This window comes from Oryctolagus cuniculus, chromosome 16 (genome assembly GCF_964237555.1).
Source record: "Oryctolagus cuniculus chromosome 16, mOryCun1.1, whole genome shotgun sequence".
Classification (NCBI taxonomy): domain Eukaryota; kingdom Metazoa; phylum Chordata; class Mammalia; order Lagomorpha; family Leporidae; genus Oryctolagus; species Oryctolagus cuniculus.
The window spans coordinates 70,384,559-70,406,674 of record NC_091447.1 but is presented as its reverse complement, the minus strand read 5'-3'; the positions used below and the strand labels follow the sequence as shown (position 1 = coordinate 70,406,674).

The 22,116-nt window shown below is 42.8% G+C and overlaps 2 long non-coding RNA genes across 2 annotated transcripts in view; one reads left to right on the top strand and one right to left on the bottom strand.

Moving 5' to 3' along the window:
- The window catches only part of LOC138845734 (uncharacterized), a 129,317-nt gene that overhangs the window by 4,990 nt on the left and 102,211 nt on the right, over positions 1–22,116 (bottom strand). The window lies entirely within an intron of this gene.
- Positions 7,391–21,448, top strand: LOC127485440 (uncharacterized). The gene is made up of 3 exons (XR_007912495.2): positions 7,391–7,581; positions 20,844–20,969; positions 21,193–21,448. It is a non-coding gene; the product is annotated as an uncharacterized lncRNA (long non-coding RNA).

The following is a 22,116-nucleotide window of genomic DNA, read 5'->3' as shown; positions in this document are numbered from 1 at the left end:
CTCTCTCCCTGTCTCTCCTTCTCTCTCTATTAATCTACTTTTCAAATAGATAGAGAAATCATACGCGCGCTCACACACACACACACACACACACACAAATATATAATTAAGGGAAGTGTGGTTATCTTCTTGGAACCATGCCCATAAAATGCATAAAATCTTTATATTAATAAAAGAATTTTGGGGGTCCAGTGTTGTGGCGTACTAGGCTAAGCCTCCACCTGCAGTGCCAGCAACCCCCATATGGGTGTCAGTCCATCTCCCAGCTGCTCCATTTCCTATCCAGCTCTTTGCTTATAGTATGGGAAAGTGGTGGAAGATGTTCCAAGGGCTTAGGCCCCTGCACCCATGTGGGAGAAAATGGAAAGCCCCAGTAAGCTGAGCTTGGATTTGAGATAGAATTGGGTGAAAATTGTTGAGCAAACTGAAGAGGAAATTTAAGAAAACTTCACCCATTAAGAGCCCAACATATGCCAGTGGGCATGTGATGGGTGCCCTCTTAACTCAATCGGGCAGGTAAGTAATAGCTCCATTTTACAATTGAGAAAGCAGGCCTAGAAAAGATGATTTCACTTATTCATCAAATATATACACAAGGAAACTATAGATGTGTAATATTTTCCCAAGAAGCTCCGAATATCATAGGAGATAGAGGCAAATCATCATATTACACGAGGATGCTTAGACAAGGTACAATGAAGCCATAAGATCAGTCAGTGTGAGAGGCAGCATTCAAATCCTGGACTATCTGGGTGTGAACTTCACCACCTTAGTGGGCCAGCTTTTAGTTAGCATCCTAACGCACAGTACATTTCAGAGGCGTAGTGGTCCTTGCTGCTGGCAGGGAGTTTTTGAGAGCAAAGAGAGGACGTTGGGAATTGGGAAGCAGCATCTACAAGTAATCCAGCAGCAATTCAGACCCAGAAGAGATGGTGATATATGTCTCCAAAGTGAACAAGCCATAGTGATCCGTCCCATGGGAAGGGTTGACTCCAGAGTCTAGAGGTGATAATGGTTCTGGCTTTGGGAGCCACTGGAGGTAGGAAACCAGGTTGCTCATGAACAAATCAACCTGAGGACAAGGGAGTAGAGGGCTCTTGAGCTAGGGTGGAGAGGAGAGGGCATATGTGGAATAGCACTGTTGATATGAGATGGAAGGATGCAAATTCTTGGGTTAGGAGGAGAAAATAAACTCTGCAGGATTGGCTGCCTCAGAAAAAGTAAACCTTTGCTTCTTTCTTCCCCTGTGAGCCCCGTAGCTCAGAGACCCTGGGCTCCAACATTTGTAGAGATGCGTAGTCTGTGGCCAGTGGATGCATAGCTCAAGCAGGCCTTGTGCATTGGGACAGGCTGTAGGCTTCATTGAGTTTGTGACCCATTCCTCTGGGGCATGTGCATGCACCACTCTGGACCAGCAGGCAAGGTTGGCTGAATGACGACAGAGGAGGTGAGGAGAAGAGGTGAGAACTAGGTGAAACACAGGAAGTAGAGTGTGCAGCAGCTAGAGGAAGAGCTCCACTCTTGGCAGGTGGCTTCCTTTGGTTTCTGATCAAATGGGAGGTTTGTAAAGCCAACAAGAAAAAGGCTAATTTAAAAAATCTATTAGATACTGGCATTGTAGTATAGCAGGTAAAGCCACTGCCTGTGACTCTGGCAACCCATATGGACACTGGTTCAAGTCCTGGCTGCTCCACTTCCAATACAGCTCCCTGCTAATGGCCTTGGAAAGCAGCAAAAGACAGCCCAAGTGCTTGGGTCCCTGCACCCGTGTTATAGACCTGAAAAAAGCTCCTGGCTCCTTGCTTCAGATTGGTTCAGCTCTGGCATTGTGGCCAATTGGGGAGTGAAACAACCTCTCTATCTCTCTCTCTCTCCCCCTCTCTCCCTCTCTCTCTCTCTGTGTGTGCGTGTGTGTATGTGTGTCTCCTCTCTGTGTAACTCTGATCTTCAAATAAATAATTATATATATATATTGCAATATATATACATATATATGTGTATATATATATATATATATATATATTGCACTGGCTTGTAGCATAGAAGATAAACCCATTGCCTATGACTCTAGCATCCCAAATGGACATCGGTTCAAGTCCTGGCTGCTCCACTTCTAATCCAGCTCCCTGTTCATGGTCTCAGAAATGCAGTGGAAGATGCTCCAAGTGCTTGGGCCCCTGCCACACAAATAGGAGACCTGAAAGAAGCTCCTGGATCCTGGTCTCCTGGTTTTGGCACAGCCCAGCCCTTGCCATTGCAACCCTCTGGGCAGTGAAGCAGTGGATGGAAAATCTCTCTCTCTCTCTCTCTCTCTCTCTCTCTAACATTCAAATAAATAATTAAATTTTTAGAAAACATATTGAACTGCAGCATATGTGTCCCCAGGGAGTTCTCCCTTGCCATGAGGGGTCTCCCAGGGAGGTCGTGCATTCACATGCCCATAGGTTTCTAGGCACTTGTAGGCCTGTAAACACCAATGTGCTGCTGCACTTGGTTTTGGTCACTGAAATTTTCAACAAATTCATATTAAAACCAAAGATAAAAGTAAATGGGGCCAAGTGAGTGCTATGGAAGACCTTTCTCTCTGTCTCTCCCTCTCACTGTCTATACCTCGACCTCTCAAATAAATAATTTCTTTCTTACAAAAGTGATCTGAATGTCTTATTGCTCCTGAACACCATCACCCCTACAACTTTGGAACCTCTGCTCTGTATAGCTCATAGATAAGTAGGCATGGAATCTGTAAAATGTCCCCATTTTGTGGGAAAGGCAACCAAGGCACAGATACTGCAGAGTTCTGACGAGGTTGGCAGCACCCAAGAGAAGGCCCTGCACAACTTCCAGCAAGAGCAAACTCCCAACCGACATCCAGCAATGCAGCCAGACAAAGAGGCTCAGGAGACTCAGCAGTCCAAGGCACAGGGAATCACTGAGATTCAAATCAACGAAAACTCTGGTATACTGGGAAAGGAAATGAGAGTGGAAAGATCCAGGCCAACTTTGGAGAAGCAGAGAATTAAAAAAGTGGAACTTTGGATCTTTTTTCTTCTCTCTCTGGATGGTGGAGGCAGACTTAGGATGGCCAGTGCTGGCTGGGACACAAGAAGCATTTGTTTTGTATTCTCTGGGAGGAGAAGATACTTGTGAATGAAATTTTCTGGGTCACTGCCCAGAGCACTTACTCACTACACACAGATCAAGGATTCCCTTGTCACCAGAATCCCCTATGCCCCCACCAGCCTCTGCCTACAGGTGACACTTGATGAATTCCCATTTGGTCCCTGTACACCTACAGTAGCATTAGACTGGGCACTGAGGAATGACGAGAACACCATTCCAGGCATAGGAGGGTATTGAGGCTGAGAGACTGGGTATAGGAGACAGACATCATTTTTAAAGATTTTTAGTTGACACATGATAATTGTCCATATTTATCAGGTCTGGTGTGAGGTTTCAATACATGAAGACCAAATGTAATGCTCAGAACAGAGTAATAGGCATTATCTATCACCTCAGACCTTTATCAATTTGTTATTGTGATTAAAACATTCAGAATTCTCTCTTAATAGCTACTTTGGAATACACAATAAATTATTATTGTTAACTGCCGTTACCCTGTTATGCTATAAAATGCTAGAAACCAATTCTTCTATATAAGTATTTTTGTACCCATCAAGCTAGTGTACATAGTTTTTTCTCTCTATTCCCAGGATCTGGTAACCATTCTCTCTGCTTCTGTGAAATCAACATTTTAGCTTTTAGATATGAGACAGAACATGTGGTATTTGTCCTTCTATGGCTGGGTTATTTCACTTAGCATGCCCTGCAGTTCCATCCATGCTACAAGTGACTGGATTTTTTTTTAAGATTTATTTTATTTATTTGAAAGGCAGAGTTATAGAAAGAGAGAGGAGAATAGCGCGTGCAAGAGAGAGCAAGAGAGAGACAGAGAGAGATCTTCCATCTGCTTGGTTCACTCCCTAAATGGCTGCAATAGTCAGAGCTGGGCCAGGCCAAAGTCAGGAGCCTGGAACTCCACCTGAGTCTCTCAAGTGAATATCAGGGATCCAAGCATTTGGTCCATCTTCTGATGTTTTCACAAACACATTCACAGGGATCTGGATCAAAAGTTGAGCAGTCAGGACTGGAACTGGAGCTCATATGGATGCCAGAGTTGTGGGCAGTGGCTTAACCCACTGAACCACAACAGCAGCCCCCAGAATTTCATTTGTTTTTCTGACTAAATAGGATTCCGTTGTATATAATATTCATCTGTTCATGGGTCAATGGACACCTAGGAAACTTCTCTATCTTAGCCATTGTGAATAATGCTGTGATAACAATGAGATCACAAGTATCTACAGAAGAGGGACAGTATTCACTGCACAAGGCATTCTCAAGGGGAAGGTGCTTAGCAGAGTGGCTTCACCTGGGGCTTTGGCATTTGGGGTAGGTGAAGATGGGTCATGGACCAGCTCTTAAGAGTGAGGGAAAAAATGCCACCAAGAAGACGCTGGCCAGGATGGAGCTGGGAGAGCAGCAGTCCAGCACAAGGTGCCTGCCAAACTAAGCCAGCCTATAGGCATCAGAGTGGGGAAAGGAGTTAGGGGAATTACTATCAATCAGGTCCTCATTATGCCAGGCAGGTGCCATGGTCTCCCTTTCATAATAGCTACCTTTGAATGAGCATCCATTGAGTCTCAGGTACTTTCTGTCCATGAACTCACTTACTTCACAGTGATTACTCTGTGATTACTCTGTGAGTTGGTCATTAAAATCTCCACTGTTAAATTAGGCAAAAGGAACTCAGAAAAGTTAAGTGGCTTGCCTTAAGTTACACAGCTGGTGCAGACCCAAAATTTGAATCCAGTTCTGATCACTTTAAAGTTAGTGTTTGCTATGTTAGTCAGTCAGTCATTCCTCAGTGCCAACACTCCCCCAGATCTTGGGCACAAGAGATTCCATAGGAAAAAAGGACGTCCTGACTGTTAGTCATGATAGGACAGCATAAATTCTGTAACAGGTACCATTCAAATCTCAGGGGTTTAAGGTAATCAATAAATCTAATCAGTGTCACAGTCTGGTGCTGCTTGGAAAGGGTGGGGGTGGGTTTGGTTGATGGACTACTTGTGCAGTCATTCTGGGGTCCAAGTTCATTTCATGGTGTTTCTTGTCCATCTTTTTACATCCTTAGAATCTCTTATTGAGTCCTCTGTAATCTGCCAACAGATAAGGGAAAAGGGAATATAAAGGCAGACATTTGGCACAGCGGTTAAGCTGCCCCTTGGCACACCCTCATCAAATTCCAGAGGGCCTGGTTCAAGTCCCAGGACTTCACCTCCAATTCATATTCCCTCTAATGCACACTCTAGAAGGTAGCAAGTGATGAGATTAAGTCCTTGGGGCTCTGACCCCCCATGTGGGGGTTTCAGTCTCCCAACTTTGGCCTGGCCAACCCTGGTATTTGAGAGTGAAGCAGCAGATGGAAGATTCTCTCTCTCTCTCTCTCTCTCTCTCTCTCTCTCTCTCAAATAAATACATACATACAACTCCAGAGTATAGGGTGGGGGCCCATCTGTTCAACTTCCAAAGGGCCTGGGGAATTGACTTCAGTGGTGAGCCCTATGAGAAGAGGAAATGGATTCAATGAACATCTGTGCTGTCCCCAGAGTATCAGCTCTGCTGATTTCTTGCTTGCAATCTTGGATGGGGTACTTAACCACTCTATGCCTTCACTTCTTCATCTATAGCATTAAGGTAACGATATCATCTATGTTATGTGACAAGATTAAGCAAGGATTAATACACGTGAAACATTTAACACAGAGGCTAGCACACAGTGAGCGCTGGATAAATGACATCAAGCTGTACTCGCGCCATCTTTTAGAGACCATAATGCATGTTAGAGTAGAAGTCCTCAGAAGTCTCAAAGGAGAGAGACTGTTTTTTTTTTTAAATGTTGATTAACCCAGGCTTTCCCAAACATGTTTGTCCTGCAAAACGGTCTCTTTTTTTTTTTTTTTTTTTTTTTTTTTTTTTTTTTTTTTTTGTATGACACCTTTCAAGCATCCAGTGAAACTGGTATTTAATCTTTCTGACAAGTACATTTCTTTGGCTCCATTGGAAAGATAGGTGGGTTCCAGGGAAGTTTAGTAAACCAAGGTCTGAAAACTATTGATTCTAGAGAGCATTAAAATTCATCCTCTACTTGTTAAATGCTTATGAAGCATGTGCAGACATACTCTGTTAGCTCACTTGGTTATTACTATTCTTATTATTGTGCCTTAGCATAGGCACTGTGTATATTACATATATACATATATTCTATATATATGCATATATGAATATATATATTCATAGAGATAACAAAAAGGGAGCCTAAGCAAGGTAAAACCAGTGCCTTAGTCACAGAGCTGGTAATTGCTAGAGCTGATATCCAAGCCCAGATGTATCTGAACTTGAGAGTCTATGGATTTTTAAAGAACTGGTACTGCAGCCAGGCTCTAAAAACATAGATCTCCAGTGGCCTTTAAAGAAAGCTGGACCTCAGCACTAACAAAACACTACAATAGCCTGCTGCTTTTTGTCAGCCTTCTTGGGGAAGGATAATAGATTTGTGGTTACCAGTGAGCTCTTTGACATTGAGATGTAGGAGAATTTAGAGCATTGTGATTTAGGAATTTTGAGGGGATGTCAGAGGGTTCAGGGTCTGAATTACAGATAAAAGAACATATAGCCTACCAACCTAAGGTTATCACAATGACCCTGTTTGAGCTATATTTGTTCCTCTTTCTTTTTTCCACTCTCCAATATACTCAAGAAACTTTAGAAAATAGTAATGGATCAATTTAAAGTTTTATTTCTGAAAAACTTTTGCTCTTTGTAATGTGCAGGACCATTCTCCTTTGATGGGAGACACAGATACTTACCTGAATCTAGGTTGAAAACATAATGTAAAAAGGAATTATGATAATAGATACTTTGCAATTAAAAAAAACTGGTGCTGGACAACTATTTTTGCTATATTCTTCAGATCCAAATAGGATGTTCATTTCTTTCAGATATTGTTATTAGAAGTTATTCTTTGTAACACTTTACTGCATTATATCAGACATGTATATACTTGAATGGAAGAGTGAGGGAGTGAGAGATCTCACATCTGCTGGTTCACTCTCCCAGATTCCAACACATCACCAATGATCAATCAAGTCCCACTGACCTTGGAAAGCAACCCAAGTGCGCATGCGCACTGAACACTCCTGGCCACCAGGCTTCTGTGCACATGTGTAACCCACAGAGCTCGAGAGCCAGGCGTGCCTGTGCAGTTGTGTATTCAGGCGTTGCTTGGCAACAGGTACTGTGAGCTCAGAGAAGTGCCCGAGGCCCTGGCTTGTGGCTCCAAACAGCTGCCACAGGTGCCTCAGGCCTGGGAGTCTGTGAGAGGTGGCCACCAGTCTCGGCCCGGAAGAAGGCTTGCTGCTTCCCATATCAGAAGGGGGATCAGGTGTGAAAACGGTGGATCTGATGAAATCCCAGTCCGGGATCTGTCAGCGCGGGTGGAGTGGCCCAAGACCACCTTAGGTACGGACTACCTGACTGACCTCCTCCTTGAATACTTCATTCATTGTCACAGCTTTTTGATGGGCTGTGGAGCTGTTTCTGAGGGTCTAATCATGTGATCTGCAGATATGGACTTTTGGTTTTCCTCCTGTGAAATTTGATGGCTTGTTTTCCTTTTTTTCTTTCTTTTTTTTTTTTTTTCCATCCCACACCCTGTGAGTGAGAGCCCTGCTTGTGCAGACCCTGTCAGAGTGACAAGCCTGGTTTGTCGGGGACCTCTGGTTGTGGCAGTTTTGCTTTTTCCCACCCCTCCAGTTGTGACAGTCTTGCTTTTTCTGTGCACCCTGGGCTTGATAGCCCTTCTTTGTCCTGACCCCGGGACTGACAGCTTTGTTTTGTGCCACCCCTCAGTGGGTGATAGCCCTGCTTTGTACCACCCCCTGGGACTGACACACATGCTTTGCCCCTCCCCTCTGGGTGTGACAGCCCTGCTTTTTTGGAACCCAGAAGTGACAGCCTTGCTTTGTCCCGGCCCTCTGGCTGTGGCAGTCTTGCTTTGTCCTGCCCCTCTGGGCATGGCAACCTGCTTTGTACCACCTCTCAGGGAGTCACAGCCCTGCTTTGTACTGCCCCCTGGGACTCACAGCCCTGTTTTGCCCTGCTCCTCTGGGGGTGATAGCCCTGCTTTGTCCAGCCCCTGTCAGAGGGACAGACCTGGTTTGTCCAGGCCCTCTGGCTGTGGCAGTCTTGCTTTTTCCCGCCCCTCTGGGCATGGCAGCCTGCTTTGTACCACCCCTCAGGGAGTGACACCCCTGCTTTGCTGCACCCCTCTGGGTGTGACAGCCCTGCTTTGTTCCAACCCCAGGAGTGACAGCCCTGCTCTGTCCAGCCCCTGTCAGAGGGACAGACCTGGTTTGTGCAGGCCCTCTGGCTGTGGCAGTCTTACTTTGTCCCGCCCCTCTGGGCATGGCATCCCTGCTTTGTCCTGCCCCCTGGGACTGACAGCCTTGCTTTGTACTGCCCTGTGGAACTGACAGCCCTCTTTGTCCTGACCCCTGGGAATGACAGCGCTGCTTTATCTCCTCCCTTTGGGAGTGAGAGCCCTGCTTCCTCCTGGCCCTCTCTAGGAGTGATAGCCTGCTTTGTACCACCCCCTGGGAGTTACAGCCCTGCTTTGTCCTGCCACCTGGCAGTGACAGCCCTGCTTTGTCCTGCTCCCTGATGGTGACAACCCTGCTTTGTCCTGGCCCTAGGCCTGTGGCAGTCTTGCTTTGTCCCGCCCCTCTGGGCATGGGAGCCCTGCTTTTTCCCAACCCCTGGGATTGACTGTGCTGCTTTGTTCTTCCCCTCTGGGAGTGACAGCCCTTCTTTGTCCTAGCCCCCCACCCGAGAGTGACAGCCCCATGTCTGACTCCTGCTGGCTTTCTCTTTTTCGAACTGCTCTTGATATGGCTTCCAAGACTCCATGAAATAAGAGCAGTCGGAGTTGATATCTTTGGTTCCAGGTCTGAGGGGAACTGACAGATGACTTTGCTCTTCTAGTTTTCCTCCATCTGGTCCTCCACTTGCATAATGGGTACAATCAAGTTTTCATCCTTCTAGCTTCTCTTTGGATTGTGACTGTGACTTGATAGTCCCAGGGAGTGTTGCTTTCCTGAGTGAGTGGGTAAATGAGTGAATCAACACAATGCTTCCTGAAGTCGTATTGTTTCCCTGTAATGGGAACGAGTGGCCAAACCAGTCATTGGAAAATGTTGATATTCATGAAAATTTTCTGTGAGAAAAGAAAATAATGACAAATTGACTTTAGTTGATTAAACCAGAAAAAATAATCTGCGTGCAATTCATTATATATCAGCTTTTTGATGGGCTGTGGAGGTGTTTCTGAGGGTCTAATCATGTCATGTGCAGATATGAACTTTGGTTTTTCTTTTTATCCCACACCCTGTGTCTGAGAGCCCTGCTTTGTCCATCCCCTCTCAGAGTGACAGATTTTGTTTGTCCGGGCCCTCTGGCTGTGACAGTTTTGCTTATTCCCACACCATGGGATTGACAGCCCCGCTTTATCCTGTTCCTGTGGGAGTGACAGCCCTGCTTTATACAGCTCCCTGTGACTGACAGCCCTGCTTTATACAGCCCCCTGGGACTGACAGCCCTGATTTGTCCTGACCCTCAGGGGGTGACAGCCCTGCTTTGTACTGCCCCCTGGGACTCACAGCCTTGCTGTATCCTGCCCTTTTTGGTTTGAGAGCCCTGCTTCCCTGGCCCCCTGTGATGATAGGCCTGCTTTGTCCCCCCCTCTCAGAGTGTCTGCCCTGCTTTTTCCCAGCCCTTTGGCTGTGGCAGTCTTGTTTGGTTCCACCCCTGTGGGCATGACAGCCCTGCTTTGTACCACACCTCTGGTTGTGGCAGTCCTCCTTTGTCCTGCCCCTGGACATGGCAGCCCTGCTTCAGCGTCTTGACACTTTTTACTAGCTTAGTTCTTCTGGACTGCAAGGACCAGTTTCACAAACATCACCAATGCTTAGTCAAGTCCTGTTGACCTTGGAAAGCAACCCCAAGTGCTCAGATTCACCCTGTTCATGTGCACTGAGCACTCCTGGCCACCAGGCTTCTGTGCACATGCGCAGCCCACCGAGCTCGTGAGCCAGGCATGCCTGTGCAGTTGTGTGTTCAGACATTACTTGGCAACAGTTACTGGGAGCTCAGAGATGTGTCCTGACACTTGTTGACTACCCACAATGTTTTCATAGGAATTTTCAACATGAGAGATTTATTTGGAAAATAAGAATCGATAACCCAAAAAATAATACTTTATTATTTCTACCTGCAGCAGGACACATTCTCAATTAGCTACAATCCTTGAATCTGTTTTCCTCCTTTGAAACTCAAGGCCATCTACTACTGCCAACAATACATACACACAAAGGAAGAAGATAGAGAACAATTCATGCCCCACTTTCTACCTGACAGCACCAAGTAGCCACAACTCATGTTGTGTGAGACTGCAAAAGAATACTCCAGATTACAGCAGAGAGGGGAAAAGCATTCTCAATTTTAACATTGCACAGATCCATATGGTAGAAGTTACAGATAATAGATTCAACTCCAAAGAATTCAAGGGAACCTTGGCATTTCAAATGTGAATCTTAAATAGATGCTGAGTGAGAAAGATGTCTTCACAGTTGGTTAATGAAAAATATTCCACTGTGAAGGATTAACTGCTGTGTCTGAGAATGCAAGAGCACACAGGACATGAAGGAACCGAACTCTGTTGAAAAAGACAATGAATTCAGAGCCTAGAATGAAAGTTGATCCAGAGTCACACAAGCTTAATGTTTACCCTTCTTCTCACTGAGGAAGAATTTAATGTCAACCCTACTGCATGGCATATTTTATGTGTTGAATGTAGATATCTCCATGGTTAAGTTGAGTAGAAAGTATGTGTAAAACATTTGTCATGAAGTGTGAATTCATTCCTTCTCTATAACTTGAATAGTAAAAACATTCTGTGTCAATATACAATGGGAGTATGGGAGAAATAATTTTAGTCTGGACTGGAGGACTAGAGAAGTCCCTTATTGAGAATATCTGGTACATCCAATATTCCCTATTACCACTTTCACGACAGATAGAATCACACTTCTTCCATTTGATGGAGGGAAAAATGAATCACAAGATGACACAACCTGGAAGAGCTAATCTTGCAGTGGAAAGACTCCAAGGTCTCTCCATTCAATGGTTCATTCACTCCCTTCTATTCTTTTTGAAGTTGTATTGATTTATTTGAAAGGCAGAGTGTCAGAGAGGCAGAGGCAGAGAGAGAGAGGTCTTCCATCCACTGGTTCACTCCCCAAATGGCCACAATGGCAGGAACTGGGCTGATCCAAAGCCAGGAGCCAGGAGTTCTTCCAGGTCTCCTCTGCAGGAGCAGGAGCCCAAGGACTTGGTTCATCTTCCTCTGCTTTCCCAGGCTATAGCAGAGAGCTGGATCAGAAGTGGAGCAGCTGGAACTTGAACCAGCACCCATATGGGATGCCAGTAATGCAGTTGGTGACTGTACCCACTACTCCACAGCGCCAGCCCTTAACTCTCTTCTTAAAATGGGTCTAGTAGGTCCTAACAGCAAGGAAACTGATCTTTCTCCAAGCATCCTAACATCCTTATAAAATTTTCTGGCAAAGGCAAGCAAGTGAAATTTATTATATAGTGGATGATATATTTGGAATAGTGATGAAATGTTTCTATAACTCATGATCTTTTGTTACTATAAAATAAGGTTTATTCTTTTTTCAAAGATTTATTTTATTTATTTGAAAGATTTACAGAGAGAGGAAGAGACAGACAGGGAGGTCTTTTTTTAACTTTTAATTAGTAAATATACATTTCCAAAGTACAGTTTATGGATTACAATGGCTTCCCCCTCCAACATTCCTCCCACTCGCAACCCCCCCAGCTCCTGCTCCCTCTCCCATTCCATTCACATCAAGATTCATTTTAAATTATGTTTATATAGAGAAGATCAATTTAATATATATTAAGTCAAGATTTCATCAGTTTGCACCCACACAGAACACAATGTGTAAAATACTGTTTCAGTACTAGTTATAGCATGAATTCACATTGAACAACACATTAAGTACAGAGATCCTACATGAGGAGTAAGTACACAGACTCCTGTTGTTGACTTAAGAACTAATTATAAAACCCTCTTGGGGCCGGCTCTGTGGTGTAGCAGGTAGAAGCTGCAGTGCCAGCATCCCATGTGGGTGTTTGTTCAAGTCTCAGCTGCTCCACTTCTGATCCAGCTCTCTGCTATGGCCTGAGAAATAGTACAAGATGGCTCAAGCCCTTGGGCCCCTGTACCCATGTGGGAGACCTAGAAGAAGCTGATGGCTCCTGGCTTCAGATCAGAGCAGCTCGACATCGTGGCCATCTGGGGTGTGAACTAGCAGGTGGAAGACCTCTTTCTCTCTCTTTCTACCTACCTGTAACTCTGCCTTTCAAATATATAAATCTTAAAATAAAAAAAGCTGGAGCCAGCACTATGGTGCAGTGGGTTAAATCCCTAGCCTGCAGTGCTGGCATAACATATGGGCACCGTTAGAGTCCTGGCTGTTCATCTTCCATTCCAGCTCTTTGCTATGGCCTGAGAAAGCAGAAGATGGCCCAAGTCCTTGGGCCCACACACCCACGTGGGAGACTGGAAGAAGCTCCTGTCTCCCAGCTTCACATCAGCTCAGCTCTGCACATTGTGGTCATTTGACAAGTGAACCAGCAGGTAGATGACCTATTTCTGGCTCTACATCTCTCTGCAACTCTGCTTTCACATAAATAAGATAAGTCTCTAAAAAAAAAGCTCAAGTTGACAACTTAGTTAGCAGCAAACAAAATATCTTCAACAAAAAATATATTACCACAGATATAGAGAGGCATTACATCATAATAAATGGATTACACATCAGGATGATATAACAATTATAAATGTTAATGTACCAAAAAACAAAGCCTCCAAAGGCAGAAAACAAAATTCACACAATTTAACAAGTAATTAAAAAAAACACAAGTAATATTAAACAATTAGTATATCTGTTATAGTGCTAAAACATAAAAATCAGTCAACTATAAATGTGAATGACAGCATGTTGACCTAATTAATATTCCTAGGCCACTCTGTGAAAAATAATCACCAAACAAACATATGCTGAGTAATAATTAAGGACTAAAATAATAAAGTGTTCTGTCTGATCACACTTTCAAGGTAGAAATCAGTAAGAAAAAGAAAACCAGAAGAGTCTCCAATATTTAAAAATGAAGAAATACATTTCCAAATAACCTATGAGTGAGAGAAGAACTCACAAGGTAAATTAGAAAGTATGTTGAACAAATGATCCCATAACAGTGACATCTGGGGCTTATTAGTGATAGGACATGCAGTGTGGGTTCACTGGTAGACCACATGGAATACCTGGGTGAGTGATGTTAAGGAGAAGAAAATAGAAGAGTTCAAGGAGAAAGATGAGAAATCGCCAGTGAGGTCATGTTAGAAAAAAAAAGAAAAAAAGAGAAAAATTCAGGAGCAGATCACTTACATTGGTTTCAAATATTGCAGAGAAAAAAATTGAAGAAGAGGGCAGGCATTTAGACTACTGTCTATGATGTCATCTGAGAAACTCTAATCCAAATTCAGAGTGTCATGGTTTGAGTCCCAACCCTGATTCCTGATTCCAGCAGCTTGCTAATGCAGATGCTGTGAGGCAGTAGTGATAACTCAAGTAACTGTGCAAGGTGGGCAAGGACTACATTCCTGCCTCTCAGCTGTAGCCTTAGGCCAGTCCTGGCTGCACTGGGTATTTCAGAACTGAGTCAATTGAGTTCTGTCTCTTTTTTCTGTCTTGATCTCCCTCTCTCTCTGTCAACCTCTCAAATATATGTTCTTTTTGAAATACTTGAAGAATTGAATTTTGACTATTTTGAGTAGGTTAAACTCCAAATGAAGAATAGAATGATTTGCCTGGACATAAAAATTAACGCTAGCTCTAGCATGGCTGGAAGAAATGTATAAGAGAATTTATTAAGAAAACCACTGTCCACTATATCACCACAGGACCATTAAAGACTATTTCAGGATTTACATCCCACATGAGTGCTCTAAGTTTCAGCTTGAATTATGTAACTAATAGTCTTTTGTTATTAATCAGAAAAACCAGAGGGCAATTTGCAATTAGAATACATGGTTCTAGTGTGTTGTAAACATAACTATCTTTTTTATGTATATTCTATAACAATGAGTTTTAATTACTTTTACTTTTCCATTTTAATTATCACAACCTCTTAAAGCTCCTAAAATACAACATAAAACAAATGGGGAAATAAGTTAATAAATAATTTACTGGAGATGTCTTCATTACTCGGACCTATGTAGAAGTCTCTAGAACTGTATCTGTAAAGGAAGGTGAATGGAGGGAGTTGTGAGAGAGCTGATCTGGCTTGCTCCTACATTCTACTGCACTAAGCAAATCATACTGTGTAGAACAAAGAATACAGAATAACAGGCATGAGCCAAGAAACAAAAGCAAGGAGCCTCCCTGTGTGGGAACAGTGCTTTACAAATTATCAAGTTAGTGAAAATATTTATTTGCTACTTACTTTGCTGGTTTGCTCCCCTAAAGACTACAATAGATGTGATCAAAACCAGCACCCATATGGGATGCTGGCAATGCAAATCATAGCTTAACCTGCTGTGCCACAATGTCACCCTCAATTCTGTAAGAAAAATGTTACTGAAGAGAACTAATTTATATTTTAAGGATTATTGTTCAAATCATTTTCAGTACACCATGGAAAGAAATATAATGCTGTCACTAAAACCTACATTAAAAAATGCTTGGTCAGTGTTAAGCATTTCTAATTGATACAGATGCACAATGCAGGGCTCCATGTTACTGTTTATAGTAGAACACCTCTTGTGGTTGTCTACATACAAATCCAAATCCATAGAATTTATGCACCTTGTCATTTAGATTTTTCTCCCCACAACTATATAGAAAAAAAATGGACACACACTGTAGTACATCATTGCAGTGCATTTTTCTGGTAATTGGTCCAAATGACACACCTTCTGGGATCCAAGCTTTAACAGACTCCTTCAACACAATAATCCTTGCCTTTGCCATTTCACTTCCTTTATTCCATGGGACATCAGTGAATACAATACTAGCATACTTTGAAAAGTAGGTACCTGCTGGAATTTGCCTTATCAGACAGTCATCTGGTGATGAAACCTGGGACTTGCTTGATGGGAGACGTGGGTGCAAGCAAGAACTACAGAAAATCACCAAAGGAGGGATGGGTATTGTGGTGCAGCAGATTAAACTGCTTCTTGGGATGAATCACATCCCAGATCAAAGATCTTGGTTTGTGTCCTGGCTATTCGATACCTGCAGTGCAACTTCCTGCTAATGTGCCTGGGAGGCAGTGCATGATGGATAAGAACTTGGGTTCTTGCCATCCCAAAGGGAAAACCCAGATATACTACATTCTACTTGACATCAGTCTCGTAGTTATGGACATTTCGGGAGTATGTTTCTGAAGTCACCTGTGTCATCCTTCTCAAAGATCATGTGAAACTTGTAACATCACCCAGTTTTTGCTTACAGTTAACATAAGAGAGCATCGCTAAAATCTTGCTCACTCTGGGCAGAAGGATCAACAACTGTTTGGGCCTTAGGCATTCTAGGATTCCCTTGCCTAGTCCATGATGCTCTAGGGCGAGGGTGTGCATCAAAGGGGTGTCCTTTCATGTGGATTCCAACTGATGGAGTCCACTCCTTCATTCAGCATGAACCACTTTGTTAGAGAGGAAATAGGATCTTCATCCAGAACCCTAATTTCCACCATAAACCCACTGCTCATGAAAACCACACTGTGTATAGACTTCTATGAACTCAAGGAAGGTACTGGGCAGGCCACACATCACAGAAATGGAACAGACCTTTTACTTGTTGGTGAGACACCACAAAGACTCCACAAACCAAACTGCCCCATAGTAATAGATCTTGCACACACTTCACAGTGATTTCGATCAGGATTTGGGAGATATTTTACTGGTATGTGGAATGCCCTCATGCTTCAAATGGATAAACCAATGTTATACAGGTCAGTAACAGGATCCTTCAGTGGCTGAGCTTGAACCACTCATACTGCACACTTTCCTGCTCATGTGGTCTGCACAGTCCCCGTGCCCCACTGCAATCTTGCATCGACCACATTCATGGAGCTTCTGTAATCAGCTTCTGAACATGTGTAAGCACACAGAGTCATTTAGCTTAACTGCTATACCACAATCTCAGTACTGACATGGGAAGCTCTTGAAGCACAGCCCACAGAACCCCTTTCCTGATTCCCATTCAGAGGATCCAGTGCCATTGTGCTCCCACACAGACTGAGGCTTATGGCTAACACCTCAATATCAGGATTCGGCCCCCTGGGTATCATGGGTGTTTCTGCTCCACAAAAGTGGAGAATGTATGTCCCACTTCCCAGGGCTCCCCTGTGGCCTGTACAATCACCTTTTCTCCTGGGATCAACCTTCAGGGATACAGAATCCATTTAATCCATCAGGCAGCATTGGGGGCCACAAAGCCTGAAATTTCTGGGAAAGGAGAGAGCAGAATGGCCAATGCTCTGAATGATCCTGAAAAATCTTCTCACATGGTTTTGTGCCAGGGATGCCATGGCATGGGAAAACACATTTCCCACAGCCCCGGCACTCATCCTATCAGGTAATAAGAATGATTCATCTATTTCCTGGGTACTCAGTCCTGCTGTCTGGACAGCATACATGATGTATCAGAATTCACCTGCAACCCTGTGCTATCCAAGTCAAATTCTGAAGAATCTTAGCTTAGCAAACTCATGTTTCAAAGTAACGTATGAGTAATGGAGAAAATCAAAAGTGAGCACAAGACTTGATAATAATTGTCACTACTTTTATTTTAAGTTCTGGTAGTTATGTTGTAGTTATAGAACCCCTGTTACTTCATATGGATGCTTGCTTAAAGCACAAGGATAGGAACAATGACTCTATTCTACTTTAAGACACTGAAACAAATAAACAAGCTTCTTAGGGCTACTCATGTCTAACGCTTTATAAAGATGCTTGCTCTCATGTAGTGAAATCATCAGCGATGCATCAATGGATCATATTACACACCTGGGAAAACTCTACTAGTGCACATATTGGAATAAAATAGCGGGTCTCAAGTTGGGTGCATTTGAAACTCATTGTGGAAATACAAAATTCCAACTCTGATAATTACTCAGCTAGGAACTCCTGAAAATCCATCTGTTCCTTTATCCATCTGTCCATCTGACACATCTTCACAAATCTGAGAGCTGGATCTGCATGCTGCTATAGACAAAACAAGGTCAGCACAGGGTTGCATGGGGTTCCCACTGCTACTGCTGCTCCTCTCCAAATGGGGAAGATCAGGATTGATGTGCACTTCCTTCTCTGTGCCCAAGACATGATTTACCCTGCTTAAAATCCTGATTCTTCTCTAATCCTGCCATTGCCCTTGAATGACAATACTGTAAATGCAGGAAGCTCAGTTTTGAGCTTCCAGTCTTTCAGCTGTCCCCACTCAGAGCACAGTTCTGGAAACAGAACCCAGCTGTCAGCTAGCAGGAGAGGGAGCCCAGTGTTCTCATTCCACAGGTATGGAGTGGAGTTTTCTGAGAGGGGAGAGAGGAAACAGCTCTGCATTCAAATGGCACTGAATCTCCCTGCTTTCAACAAATACTAAATTTTCTTCCGTAAATATTTCTTAATTTGCTGCAACTTTAGGACCATGTCTAGAGACTTTACTTTTGTTTCACCATAATTTTGACCAGGGTTAGCACTGTGACACAGCAGGTTGAACCACCATTTCCAAGGCTTGCGTCCTGTTTCACAGTGCTGGTTCCAGACCTAGTCATTATGCTTCTCATGCAGTTTCCTGATAATACACTTGGGATGGCAGCAAAGGATGGCCCCAAGTGCATGGCCCTTGCCACCTGCATGGGAGACCCAAATGGAATTCTGGGCTTCTGGCTTTGGCCCAGCCAAGCCTAGGACATTGGGGGAGTGAAGTGCATGATGGAGGATCTTTCTATATTTCCTTCTCTCATTGTCACTTTGCCTTTCAAATACATAAATGAATAAGTTTTTTAAAATAATTTTATCATTTCTAGAATGAAGGTTCACATAGTTTTTTTTTTGACAAGCAAAGATAGACAGTGGAAGAGAGAGAGAGAGAGAGAGAGAGAGAGAGAGAGAGAGAAATGTCTTCCTTCCACTGGTTAATTCCCCAAATGGCTGCTACAGCCAGCACACTGTGCAGATCTGAAGCCAGGAGCCAGGTCTCCCTCCTGGTCTCCCATGCAGGTGCAGGGCCCAAGCACTTGGGCCATCCTCCACTGCCTTTCAGGGCCACAGCAGAGAGCTGAACTGGAAGAGGAGCAACTGGGACAGACCAGCACCCTGGTCCACATAGTTACTCACCCTGTCATGCCAAAAACTTTAAAGCTGAATGCTCTGAGAATTGTGTTTCTAATGTCCACACAGTAATTACATGTGAGTTAACAAAAAAAAAAAACCTCAATCGAACATCTCCTATAAATGACCCACAATATTACTTATGTGCCTTGGAAGTTGTGAAGATATTAAGGGGATTTGTATAATTATAATATTAAACTTTATTTTAACCCCTATAAAGGTGGCCCCCATGTTCATTGAACTGGTAATATCAGTGCATGTGTTGAAAAAGACATGCCCAATGATAAATTTAAACTCTTGGGTATTACAAGCGGTGGTCAAAGATCAGAAAAACCCACAATGATTTACTGTGTGGTTAATTTAGTAGATAATGCTGAGAAAAGAAGAAACCCTAATTAAAAATCTTGCTTTACACTTTTGGGGAATGCACCTTTCCTACATGTCCATATATTCCTAAATATTAGTGCTGAGTAGCAGTGATGTAAAATGTGCAAGTTTTAGGAAATCACCCCTCGTGTTGACTGTTCTAGAGGATTATGAGGTGTAATTTTTGTATTCTTTTATTTCTGATATTTATTTTTTAGACACTATAAATATTGAATAATACATATTCATTTTTCTCATCATTCTACTTTTCATCATCAATGTCTGCTAATATATCACCAAAGGGATTGCTGTATTCATTTTACCTGTATACAACAGTTTCGTGTGTGTGTCCACTCATGTGCTAATGTTGATCGAAATAGCATCAACAATGATACCATGAGAAATGCTAACACTCATCTCAAAGCCAGGTCTTCCTTAGAGATGGTTGCCTAGGAAGCAGTAAACTGGTCTGTTTTGTTATGGACTAATGTGTGTCTTCACACACACACAAAAAATTGACCTACATGAAAGATCTCCGCAAGTGAGATCCCAGTGGAAAGAACGGGTCATCAAAGAAGGAGGTACCTTTCTCTGAAGGGAGGAGAGAACTTCCACTTTGACTATGACCTTGTCTAAATATGATAAGAGTCGGTGAACTCAAAAGACTTCCATAGCCTTGGCAACTCATGACTGGAGCCTGGGGAGATTACTGATATAATAATGATTGTCTTTTTGTGTTTTCTGTGTAGCACATCTTTAAGCATTTTTTGTAAGCCTGGATGAGTGGTGACAAATTCTTTCAACTGTTTGTTATGGAAGGTCGGTATTTCACAATCATTCATAAATGAGTGCTATGTAGGGTACAGGATTCTGTGTTGTCAGTTATTGCTGGAGGAAATATTACAGTGCTGAGGAACATAATTTACAAACAGCTTTATGGAAATCAATCAGAGAAGTTTTTTTGGAATTATGTCTAATATATAAGAAAAAGTTCACTTAATTATGAGTTCCTTGAACACTATAACTGCATTTTTTTTCTTCTCACAGTCCATTACCACTCCTAGTAGTAGTGAAAATTTTGGCCCTATTACCAGGTCTGTGTTTTTTGTGCTTTTACCAACTGACTTTTTGGATCATATTTATGTATGCAATTTGTACTTAAAATCTAGCCTTATTCCGTGCCTCAGTGAACAGTAACCTGATAATGAAGAAAAATTATTTTATAAGCAATTTCCTCATTACCCTGATTGATAGTGAATGTATTCTCCTGTAAATCATCTAACATGTTATTTCAGTCATTTGTTTATACTTACATCAACAGATTACAGTGTGAGCGCCTTTCAGAATAATTAGATCTATTCCAGAAGTAAGGGAAACTCTATTATGATTGATTGTGATTTTACTTCCTGTTGCCATGTAGTTTACAAAGTAAGCTGCATGTTATGTAAGAAGCAACTGTGGCGCTGTGGGTTAAAGCCCTGGCCTGAAGCACTGGCATCCCACATGGGTGCCAGTCTGAGTCCCTGCTGCTCCCCTTCTGATCTAGCTCTCTGCTATGGCCTGGGAAATCAGTATAAGATGGCCCAAGTCCTTGGGCCTCTGCACCCACATGAAAGACCCAAGGAAGCTCCTGGTTTCTGATCAGTGCAGCTCTGGCCGTGGCAGCCCTCTGGGGAGTGAGCAAGCAGATGGAAGACCTCTGTCTTGGTCTCTACCTCTCTTTGTAACTCTGTCTTTTAAATAAATAAAAATTAATTAATAAAATTAATTAATAAAAATTTAAAAAGAAGCAAATCAGATATGCATAGGAGAATGCATGTCTAGTTTTTCTACTTAGTGACCCAGAGTGTATATATTGATGAAAAATGTGCTGTTATAGATGTTGGTGTCATTTGAAGAGCTGGCTGTGTACTTCACTCAGAGGAATGGCAGGAACTGGACCATGCTCAAAGGATCCTGCACAGGGATATTATGTTGGAGACCTACAGCAGCCTGCTGTCCTTGAGTGAGTGACATACCCCTTTCTTGCCAGATGGAACACTTTCTTCCCATTTGATAAATAAATGAACACTTTATAAGTTTAGTGCAGTGTAGGTATAGATTTAAAGCCATGAAAAATGAGGAAAGGATTCAGATTGACACTTTTGTCACACAGCTCCTGATACCAAGTTGTCCTTCAAAAATATATGTTAGTGGTCACAAAGTTCAGCATTTTTTCCTTTTCGCAGGATATTGCAGTACCAAACCTGAGGTGATCGTCAAGTTGGAGCAAGGAGAGGAGCCATAGATGGTGGGAAACCAAAGCTTCCTAGGTCAGTCAGTAAACACTGGACAGGGAGGCTGGGACAGAAAGCACTCAGCACATGTCGACCGTGTAGAGCTTTTATGAATTTTTCCCAAGTCTCTGCCCTAAGAACAGCTGGTGTCATTTATCAGACATAGGCATTCCATTGTCTAAGGAAGGCTTTCATGTGTATATTTATCTGCTGCTTTTTGGTATTTGGTGAATATTGTCTTAGATTTGCCAAAAATGCAATCACTTTCAGGGTCTAATAAGGCTATTTTCTAGGATAGATACATCCTCTAAATTCTAACTCATCCTCTCTACTTTCATATTTTGGTTTTATTCAGAAATTTATTCATATAATTATTGTTTCAATACTTATTGATGTGCCATTCATGGGCACTTTTCTCTGACTAGTTGCAGAAATTGAGCCCCTGCCTCTGGTTTTGCTCAGGCACAGGCCTTGCATTTGCATAAATTTGAGAACTAAACCAGTGAATTGAAGCTCTCTCATTGTCTCTCTCTCTCTCATTCTCTCTCTCTCTCTCTCTGTCTCTCACTTGCAAATATATGAACAAGAAAATGATATGGTTTGCATGCATTTGAAGAGTGAACCAATGGAGTGGATTCTGTGTATTTCTCTCATTCTCTGGCTCACAAATAAATCAAGAAGAAAATGAAGAAAGAGGTCCAGGAGGAAGCATCTGTATTGTGACATCAGACATCATGACACTAAGAATGACCTGGAATAGAAACATGAAAATGAGTGTTTCTAGACTCACCAAGAGAATCAGGAAATTCGGGTTACCAAGGTCAAATGACCCCCATACAGTCATGTTGAAAGGCTAACGGTTGTTTGGAAAGCAAG